Source organism: Octopus bimaculoides, chromosome 8 (assembly GCF_046866305.1).
Source record: "Octopus bimaculoides isolate indiv1 chromosome 8, ASM4686630v1, whole genome shotgun sequence".
Classification (NCBI taxonomy): domain Eukaryota; kingdom Metazoa; phylum Mollusca; class Cephalopoda; order Octopoda; family Octopodidae; genus Octopus; species Octopus bimaculoides.
This window is the reverse complement of record NC_142935.1, coordinates 65,848,220-65,860,719: the sequence shown is the minus strand read 5'-3', so window position 1 is coordinate 65,860,719 and position 12,500 is coordinate 65,848,220.

Here is a 12,500-nt window from a genome sequence, read left to right as displayed (position 1 = left end):
ATACGAACACAATGATTCACACACACACACACACACACACACACACACACACACACACACACATACACACACACACACACACACACACACAAATACATAAACGAGATGCTTCCGCTTTTTTTGCATGTGCGAACATGATGGATTGGTGCGCGTAGTCTTGCATGCATAATGTTCCCATACGAAATAGTCCTCAGCAATTTCTTTGTCACTTCATCTCACCTCATTGGTGAAAACACCAGGATATACTTCTGCAAATTTTCCTTCTGAAATAAACCAGCAACGATGTACCATGACAAAAGAATAAAATATAAAGAGAGAAAACGAAAACTCAGACACACATATCAACAACACATTATTCGACTATCATACTGTGGTTTACACACAGATCAACTTGCATGTAATTCCTTTAACGTCTGGCTTATTGCCTGAAGATAAATTAATCATGATCATTTCAGATGATAAACTACTGCAGCCAAGGGCAATTTAACCAAAGCATATGTCAAAGGGCAGCCATGTCAACAAGCATCTTGAATAGTGAATAAGGATTCCTCTTAGGCAGAGGAATGAATACGCAGCAGACACTGATACATTATTAACGCCAAAAACAGACACGTAAACATATGAATCTAGCGAAAAAAAACCCACATACACATACATACATACATGTATATATATATATATATATATATATATATATATATATATATATATATATATATATATATATATATATATATATATATACACAAATACATATACATATATGTATGTATGTGTGTATACATATATGTATATATATATATATATATATATATGTATATATATATATATATATATATATATATATATATATATATATATATATATATATATATATATATATATATATATATATACATATATATATATGTATATATATATACATACGTATATATATATATATATATATATATATATATATATATATATATATATATATATATATATATATACACGCAAATACCCCTTACACATATACATATATGCATACAGTATGCAAGGTCTGTATATATATATATTTATGTATACACATATATACAAACATTTATATGCGTATGTATGTATGGATGTATGTATTCATGTATCAGTTAATGCATGATACACGAACACTCACAGAAACAATGAGTCGCTCCCTAAAAGCAATTAGTATTAAAATCTGGTTAGAAAGCCTTCTGTGTAATCCTTCAATTTTCGAACTCTTATCGCAATAGAAAGCTGGAGGATAAATAAATCATCGATATCACTGCCAGCCCAATCTGTCATTGTCACTGAACACATCAGAAGCGATCGTGAGGCGGATGTCTCAATTATTTATTGGGCTGGAGCACGGTGACTATACGTTAATGTGACGGCATCTTTAACGTGTTTTTTTTTTCAGCACTAGCCACAGCAGCAATATCGACAGAAGGAATAGTTGCCGTAGCAACATTAATCAAACAATCGAAACAACAAAAAACAAAGAAAACGAAAACTGTAAGAGAAATTGTTTCTTCTTCAGGTACGAGGCCAACAGATTTGAGAATATCATCGGACCCAACATTTGTATTATACTTTCTGCAATCGGTCTCATAATGATGAAAAGCAAAGTTAAACTCGAAGAGCAGAAAGCAACGAAAAGATTTACTCAGACCATTTTATCCAGTCCTCAAATCATTCTACTAACACACCATCCTTCTATTATTATTATTACTATTATTATTATTCAGGCGAGAAGCAAGCAAGATCGTCAGCAAAATGCTCAGCGTCATTTCGTCCATTTTTATTGAATTCAAATTCCGCGGAAGTCAACTTTGTCTAGTCTTCCATTCGAATATTTCGTCCGCAAATCTATTGTTCTGGAGAATAGATGTGCCACGTTACAAACACACACACACACACACAACACACACACACACATACACACACACACAGACGATCACAGACGCACAGACAAACACAGACACACACGCAAACACGAGCATACAAACGCAAAAAATATAATGTATGTGTGTGAGTGCGTGTAAATAACTGATCTGGTAGAAATATCCCCACAATGACAAATGATATTTCAAAGTAGCAACAACAACTCCAACAAAAGCAGTAATAACAAGAAAAAAAGAGAACAGGAATAAATGTTAGGAATGAACAGTAGCAGTAGCAAACAATAGCCACGTTAATAGATCTGAGTGGTAATATTGGGATAAAGTGATTAGATGTCACTAGACACTTGACATGTTTAATATTTTGTTAATATCTGTGAAACGATGGGTGGTGAGTTTGTGATAACGAATATTACTCAGGACTTGTAATTTGCACGGGAGCAGCTGATAGTCAAGTGGCTATGCAGATGTATTTGTGTGCGTGAGGGCGTGTGTGTATATATTTGGATGTCTGTGTGGGTCAGTGAGATGTCGTGTTTGCTGTGGTCGTCGTCGTTATCATAGTCGTCGTCGTTGTCCTCTTCCTCCACCTCCTCTTCCTACACCTCCACCTCGTCTTCCTCCACCTCCTCTTCCTACACCTCCACCTCATCTTCCTCCACCTCCCCTTCCTCCACCTCCTCTTCCTCCACCTTCTCTTCCTCCACCTCCACCTCATCTTCCTCCACCTCCCCTTCCTCCAACTCCACCTCATTTTCCTCCACCGCCTCTTCCTCCACTTCCCCTTCCTCCACCTCCTCTTCCCCCCACCTCCTCTTCCTCCACCTCCTCCTGCTCCTCCTCCTCGTCGTCATCGTCGTCGTCACCACTATCCTCATCATAATCATCAGTAAGCGTTCAATTTTTCTTGTCAGGTAGTGATCTTGTAACCGCGTCAGTTAATTCGAACTTCTTATCTATCTATCTATCTATCTATCTATCTATCTATCTATCTATCTATATATATATATATAAAAATGAGAATGTGTGTGTGTCTGTCTGTCTGTCGGTCGGTCTGTCTGTATGTCTGTCCGTTTGTCTGTCTGTCTGTCTGTATGTTTGTGTGTGTGAATCCCTAAAACTCGAGAACTACGCAACCAATTTCATTCAAATTTTACACATGCCTTACTTAGAGTTCCAGTTGTGTTTTAGTCAAAAACAATTATTAACTTCTTGCAGAGTTCGAGCACACGGCAACATAATATCTCCCCCACTATTTAAGTATTACGTGTCAAAAGTGAAACAAAAACACTCATGTCAAATACTTTCACTTTAAAAATGAAACTATTCCACTAACTGAAACAATCACATTTCGATACTGTAGTGACAGATACTTTCACAGAGAGAGAAAGAGAGAAAGAGAGAGACAGAAAAAGAGAGAGAGAGAGAGAGAGAGAGAGAGAGAGAGAGAAATGTATATGTATACATATACATGTATATGTACACCATTTCGATACTGTAATGACAGATACTTTCAGAGAGAGACGGAGAGAAAGAGAGAAAGAGAGAGAGAAAGAGAAAGAGAAAGAGAGAGAGAAAGAGAGAGAGAGAAAGAGAGAGAGAGAGAAAGAGAGAGAGAGAGAGATGTATATGTATACATATAGATGTACACGTATATGTATATATATAGATCTATACATACATGTATATGTATACATATGTGTAGATGTATATATATATATATATAGATGTACATGTAATATGTACACATATATACATACATACATGCATACAGATATCTATACATATATACACCCATCACACACACATACACATGCACACAAACACACACATTAGTCATTTGTTTTCTTATCCAAAACTATGTCAAAAGTACTGAATGGATCTTTATGAAATTTGGAAATTATATTCTTTGCATAACGGCCATAACTCCCATGAAAATTCATATATTTTTGATGTTGATGAAATTTTAACCCGAACATAACAGATGAGCATCATTTAGAAAATGATGTCACACGTTATCGAGGCTACCATTCTTTCTGGATGTGCAAAAGGGGATGACGTCTTTATTCCAAGAATTCCTCTTACTCCATCAGGAGCAGACATTCCTTTTACATTCAGAAGACTACAATTCCCCCTTCGTGTGACTTTTGCCATGTCCATAAACAAATATCAGGGTCAAACACTGTCTGTAGCTGGTCTTCTCTTGGAAGAGCCCTGCTTCTCACATGGACAACTGTATGTTGGCTGCTCAAGAGTGGGCAGCAACAAAAAACCTATTTGTATATGCTCCACAAGGGAAAACAAGGAACATAGTTTACAATGAGGTGTTATAATCACAACAGCAAGAAAGTATGTACATGATCACCTTCTTTTACGAAACTTCATTGACTTTCATATATTTATATTGATATACATATATATACGTGTGTTTGGGTGCATGTGCGTATATACATCTCTACATATAAAGATGATGCGTAGTCTAGACGGCGTTTTTAGATTTCATTATTCTCTTTAACCCGGGCAACGCCGGGTATTTCTTCTAGTAAATATATGAATATGCTGTTCCCAGACAAATTTTAGATTGGTAACATATTTCGAATTAAGGTTCACAGATGCACCTCTCAATTTCTCTCGTGGTCTCCGTATTTCTGTAAGCAAACTGAAGTATAACCAAATAAATTCATGATCTGCCTATTTAATTTTTCATTTTATGTTTCGAAAACTGCAATATAAAATGTGCCACTTTTGTTATAAATATATAAATATGCTGTTCCCAGACAAATTTTACATTGGTAACATATTTCGAATTAAGGTTCACAGATTCACCTCTCAATTTCTCTCGTGGTCTCGGTATTTCTGTAAGCAAACTGAAGTATAACCAAATACATTCATGATCTGCCTATTTAATTTTTCATTTTATGTTTCGAAAACTGCAATATAAAATGTGCCACTTTTGTTAGTAATCTAAGACATGAGGGAATGATCTATTGGGTCATACGACCACAATTATTAGTGTCTCATCCGATATTTATGTTACAGATGATGTTACGTAATCTATAACATAAATACCACGGTCAGTATATATTAATATTAACTAATAATGTAACATGAAACTGATCTGTTTTGTACCAGTTTCTATATCAATACCAAATACACAAAAATTTAAACAAAGGTTAATTTTGTGTGAGCGTCGGTTGTGTAGTTTGGGTAACGGTAAGTGAAAAGCTAAGTTTGGTCGTTGTTCAATTATACGAGTATGACGAAGATAAAATCCTTCAGCACTTGGAAGGATTTCTAAAATCTAATGAATCGCTATGTTAGTGTAAAATCCATAAGCATGAGGACCAAAACACAGCAATTACTATAAGAAAACAGCAATAAGGAATATAACTATTAATCAAGTATTATGTGCAAATTCCATTACATGATTGGAAAATAGTTAAATATTAAATGAGGTCCCGTCATAGATGATTGTTGCTTTCAATAAAAATCTTTGCAAGGACTAGAATGCGGGGCCCCCCAGTTGATTGCCTTTCCATGTTCGATAATCGGAATACATTAAAAGAAATGTCTGAAATACCATCCAGAGGATAATCGGAAATTTTTGTGTCATTGAGAATCTAACAGAGAATAAAACAATTTATCACGAGTTCTCGCCACCTTACAGAAATGATGCTAGGTTCAAGAGTAAATCGATAGATAATGAAATAAGCAAACATCGATAGATAATGAAATAAGCAAACATCTCAGAATGTATATGATCGATGCAACTGATGAAAATAACAGCCAAATCTTTCAAGTAATATACTATCACCCAGATATATGAAGGACACGTTAGATAATACATTACTAGATATATTGTGTCTGATAAACGAACGAGATAGTTGCGAGCTGGCGAGCTGGCAGAAACGTTAGGCCGCCGGGCGAAATGCTTAGCGGTATTTCGTCTGCCGCTACGTTCTGAGTTCAAATTCCGCCGAGGTCGACTTTGGCTTTCATCCTTTCGAGGTCGATTAATTGAGTACCACTTACGCACCTCGGTCGATATAATCGACTTAATCCGTTTGTCTATCCTTGTTTGTCTCCTCTGTGTGTAGCCCGTTGTGGGCAGTAAAGAAATAGAACGTGATAGTTGCGACTGGAACGAAGATGCTTCATGGAACAGGGGCTGACAACACGAACAACGTTTGACAGCTTTTCCGGAGCAATAAGCTGGTTGGCATCGTTGTGGTTGTTTATCTCGTTTGAAAAATTGAATAGGTAAGACATCAAATGCACTTCAGCCGTGACAGAATTAACTACTTTCTTGACGATATCAATTCGTTATCCTTTAAATTGTTAGGTTGTGACATTAGGGAGATTCTACTGCTATTTCTAATCACAATATAAAAGATGTCTTTATCAACAGTATCAAAATCAAGTGCAATAGGTCCCGTTATTTTGTAGTACTGAATAAATGCCGGGCAAATCACTGTAGTACCTCTACGCCGTTGCTCAACGCATGAGAACAAGCAACCGATATTTCTTTAAATGTCTTACCTCGAACGTATTTTCAACCAGTGCTCGTCCTGGCCCTAAATAACGACAAAGTCAACATGAAGAAGAAGAAGGAGGAGGAGGAGGAGGAGAAGGAGGAGGAGGAGAAGAAGAAGAAGAAGAAGAAGAAGAAGAAGAAAAAAATAAGAAAAAGAAGAAGAAAGAGAAGAAGAAAAAGAAGAAGAAGAAGAAAAAGAAGAAAAGAAACAGAAGAAAAAGAAAAAGAAAAAGAAGAGGAAGAAGAAGAACAACAACAAGAACGACAACGACGACGAAGAAGACGACGCAACAAAAATCGCCACAACAACGTCAACAACAACATCCACAACAGCAGCAGCAGCAGTGGCGTACAATCCATTATGTTACCAAAGAACTGGAATCAATTCGAAAATGTACGCCCATCTAACAACCAAAAAATCGAACAAAGAGGAAACTAGTAGGGTCTCAAGACGACATTACGAATAAAAGACTGAAAAATACGAAGGAAAAAAATACATAAAAGAAAGAATGGGAAAATAAAATAAAAGATAAAAAAGACTGTAAAATCGGAAATAATATTCAACAGACATTAAAAAGGAGCATATTTATTGTCCTATTTCTGAAGGACACTCTACGCTGGATATTTAATTTAGATAGTTGATATTTTGTATGCGGCATCCAAGTTGAAAGGTCAAAATATGACATTTGCCAACTAATATCAACATCAACAACAACAAGAAAATCATCACAAACAAAAAGCCCATAATAAGAATATCAACAATATTGACAACAAAGCAATAAAACACATTTGGAGGAATGCAATTAAAATAAAGGTGAAGCGGAATCAAACGAGATGTTGGTTATTTTGTATTCTCATTATTAGTTATTATTCCATTTAATTTTTCCTAATTGTTTTGTATATTTTTGGTTGCTATAGTATTAATTTTCTTATTTGATAATGCAATTTAATTTAAATAAAAAGTATATAGCTTGTGTTTATTTATTTATTTTATATAATGTATTTTATTTTAATTTATTCCTTCTAATTTGTCAGTTGAAATACTTCCTTACTTTAAATTTTTTTTGTTTGGAAATATCACTAGAATATCTTTCGTCTAATTGTTCTGAATTCTATGCGATACCTTATTTCTCTCGCTTTATCTCCCTCATTCTCTCCGTCTCTCTCTCTCTCTCTTTCTCTGTCTCTCTCTCTTTCTCTCTCTCTCTCTCCATTTCACTTTCTCTCTCTCTCACTTTGTATATATATATATATATATATATATATATATATATATACATACACATACGTTTATACATGTATATGTATTTATATGAATATATATATATATATATATATATATATATATATATATATATGTATGAATATATATATAGATGTGTATATGTATGTATATGCATACACATACAGACAAACTCACGCACACATCATATACATATATATGTGTGTGAGGTGAATTTGTATTTTAATATAAAATTAGTTTTTCATTGAGAACTGTGATTAGTATCGTTGATATGAAGCTTTCTCTTAAGAAACATCAGTCTTTTGTCACACTTAATATTTTTGTTTTGTTCCTTTCTTTTCCTTGTATTTTCTCTTTATTTCATTTGAATGTCATCATTTTAAAATAGATGCTATAGTAATTTAGGCTAAATGCATTTTGTGAATAAGACTTTTGCTTGTATTGTTCTTTATATATTGCCTCCTTTATATTTTCTACTACATGTTAAGCATATCAAATATTGATTGATCTTGACATGCCATTTATTTAGCATATAGGATGACAATGGATTGTAGCCTTAAGTGCTGTTCTTGTATTTGTGTTATTTATTCATTCTTGTTTCATTTTACTTAAATTTACTTCTTATAACTTTTGGCAACATGCTTAACATTTTCTTTTCTGCAGAAAAGACATATAGAATGTGTAATTGCGACATAAGTTGTTGGAGGCAATGAATGTAGATTTCCACTTGCCAATAAAAATTATTTGAAATGACATGAATTGGTTTCTCTTCAATAGCTATCAGATAGCTTCAGGCAGGGATTGAACAGCCCCTTTATAAAGAGAATGTTATGTAAGGAAGTATATTTTATATGAACATTAACATGTACATGATTTATAACTTTAAATGAATTAACTAGAATTTTTTTTTCTTTTTATGATTAGCATATATTCAGATTTTGCATACGAATTTTATAATCGATTGAAAATATGCCAATATCTAATTGATACGTCAGCTTGGAAATGATGCATTCTTTACTAGGATTTCTAGGATTTCTAGTTTAACTTAAGTAAACATTATGTTAAGTTACGTCTGAAATAGTTCGGAAAATCTGCAGCTGACCATCAAAATCCATATATATATGCATATATATATATATATATATATATATATATATATATATATATATATATATATATATATATATATATATATATATATATATATATATATATATATACGGATTTACATATAGTAATAATAATAATTTTAATAATCTTAATAATAACAATAATAAAAAATCACATCTCACTCCTCTGGAACTTCATCATTCAAACTAACAGAAAGATAGATGCAAATAGGCGAGACATTATATTGAAAGACTTCAGATAAAAATCATGCCTCCTCATTGATATAACTGTCCCATTCGATATAAACATATCTGTCAACACCTACCAAAAAACTGAGCAAGTATAGAAATCTTGAAATAGAAATTAGCCAAATTTTGGAACATCGAGATTAAAACAATACCTGTTGTCAAAGCTGCCTTACGAATGATAGCAAAAGTGGCTGATTTTTACCTACCTCATATACCAGGAAGCCCTAAAATGGCAAATATTCAAAAGATTGTGCTCATTCTCAAATTTTAAAACAAACAATTTTCTTATGGTTTCTTAAACATCCTCTATAACAACACTATGTACAAAAGCAAATATATGGCACCCTAGGCATAACACCAACTAGAACTTCTAACTTGTCTCTTGAGGTCTACACATTCCTTATTTTTTCTCCTTGTTTCTTTCTATGTTCCTCTCTGTGGAAGAGCGTAGGCTCGAAACGTTAAAGACTTTTTCACTTCCCAAGTGTTATACTAATACATCTCTTTGTTGTCTACGCTACCTTTCTTCCTCTTTTGATTTTTTTGTGAATTCTCCCTGTATATATATATATATATATATGATACATACCTACACGTGTGGACGCACACACACACACACACACACACACACACACACATATATATATATATATATATATATATATATATATATATATATATATATATACATATATATGTATACACACACACATACACACACACACACACACATTTATATATATATATATATATATATATATATATATATAAAAGATAATAAGAGTGAAAAAACTACAGAAGGCTTGTGTTACATGGTTAAAGTATATATTTAAATTATGTCAGAAAAATGTTATAAAATCTTTTTGGTCTATAAACTTTGTATTTTGAGAAATAACCGGTTTCGTGTTGTCTTTTCAAATTTTTCTACTTCATTGTAACGTGTTCGCTCCAGTCTGAAAAGAAGAGTTCTAGATAGGGAGAGGTAATTAGGGATTTCTTGCGGTATAAGGGAGATAATCGAAATCTAGGAGGTGGTAGAATTTGATTAATTTACCATGGTTTTGTTCTATATTTTATATTTTTTTCCTTTCTCAGTGGGGTGATGAATTTCCTTATTTAAATGTGTTAGCAATGGTTAAGTTTGGGTTTGTATTTTTGAATGAAAAAGTTTTCCTTATTTAATCTAGTCTGTGTTGGTGTTCTAATGGCACATTGATAAAAAGGAAAGATTATAAATTGTGGTAGCATTTGTTTTGCGCATTTGTCAATATGTTCACTAAAATGTATCATTCGGTATTCTGGGCATGCAATCTGCTGTCGATGCAGAGTGCATCTGCGTCTGAGCAATAATCCTGTGGACCCTACGTAGTTCTCGTGGCAGCCCGAGCATCTTATTACATAAATAAGGTTTTCTGAGGCACAAGTAAAGTTAGATTTAACTTTGAATTTGTGTCCCTCTTTGAAGAGGAATTCTGAACCTACTAGAATATTTGGGCATGTTGCACAATTTGGTCGACCACATTTTTTTACTTTTGCATCTGTTATTTTGGAAAATAATTTTGTCTTTGTGAGGATCTTTTTCAGTGATTTTGGTTGTTTGTGGCTTTTAATGATTTTGTGTGTGTGTAAAATTTCCTTTAATTTGGGGTCCTTATGTAGCATTGGTATGTTTTGGGTGATGATGGTGAAGGCTTCTTTGTTTCTGGGGTTGTATGTGGATATGTACGGCAGTATTTTCGGGGAAGGTGTGTTGCTGTGTTTAACTTTTCTTAAGTTTTCTATGTTAATTTTTCTATGAGTTGAACTGGGTAGTGTTTGTCAATTAGTGTGTTTTTGAGTTCTTGTAGTCTTTAGTCTCTAGTATTTTGTTCTGACACTCATGTAACACAAGCCTTCTGTAGTTTTTTCACTCTTATTATCTTTTATACATCAAATCACGTGCTTTCACATACGAACTTTCTCACCTATATATATATATATATATATATATATATATATATATATATATATATATATATATGCATCCCGAAATGTGCCGATCTGTGGGATTGAAGACGGAAGCATCTGGTTGGGAAGAAAAACACTGGTTGACGTCAGGAAAATAATGGTTAATGTATACCGGTCGTCGTCAGCACTGGCGAGATGATCTTCAGTAAATTAAATGGAGGAAGTTTATGATTTGAATATATTTCTACAGATACTGTTAAACAAAGCATATATTTATATGGTCTACATTAAAGTTTATGTAGATATCAACTTCAGAAGGCTGACTTTTTTAGTTGCTGTAGAATAGGATGGAAATCAGTCATATAATTCTTTGCTCTCCTGTTTTTGCTGCCTTAGTTCTTGTTTTTTTATGTATATAGCAGCCCCTGTTAATACGCCTGGAAGAAAATTTGTTACAGTTGTGAACAAACTATATATTCTTGATTAATTGTATTTACTACTCAAATATCCGTATGTACGATTTCTCTTTCATGCGATAAATTAGAAAACAAACACCTGGCCTTCTGGAAACCTACTAAAATCTCAATTCACACAATGTCTTCATAAATGTTGGAAGATGCAGTGAAAAATAAACATTTTGCATTTTATCATATCTTAGTTGAGTTAAAGTTTAAAAAAGAAAAATGAGGGTAAAAACTACAAATAACTATGAATATTACTGTAAACAATGAATCATCAGCGAGAAATTCCAGCAGGACAGACGCCTCCAAAAATACTTTACACTGAAACATCGACGGTAGTAGATCAGTTTTGTATTCGATAAAACGGATCACGTTCCGTGCAATAAACAGTGAGTAATAGCACGAAATTCAGTGTTACGTTGAAAGAACAACAAAATCAACATTTTAAAAGTACTTCCCTTATGTTGTTTAGAAAAACAGTAACCATTTTGCTATAGTTATAGCTCAGAGAGAATTATAGGATTTCCAGAATAGTAGAATGTATTCCGTTAGCAATAAAAAATACGCGATAGACATTTATTTCATTTATATGTGTGTGTTGAGTTATTTTTTATAAGTTTGTTGTACTTTATGGTTCTAATGTTATTTTAAATCAAAATCTGGTTAGGGCCGTTTATTTACTATTAGAACGCTCATTCAGGGAGTTATATACATACGGACACATACACACATGAACATAACACTACACACACACACGTAAGCTCACAGACTTGTATACATATTTATATGCATGCATATACGTAAACATATATAAGGGTATACTTGTGCATAAACCTCTCTATCTATCTATCTATCTATATATCTATCTATCTATCTATCTATCTATCTATCTATCTATCTATCTATTTGTCTCTATAGATTGATATATATATATATATATATATATATATATATATATATATATATATATATATATATATATATATATATATATATATACGTATATGTCCATAAATACATATATCCATATATATACATACATGCATACATATATATATG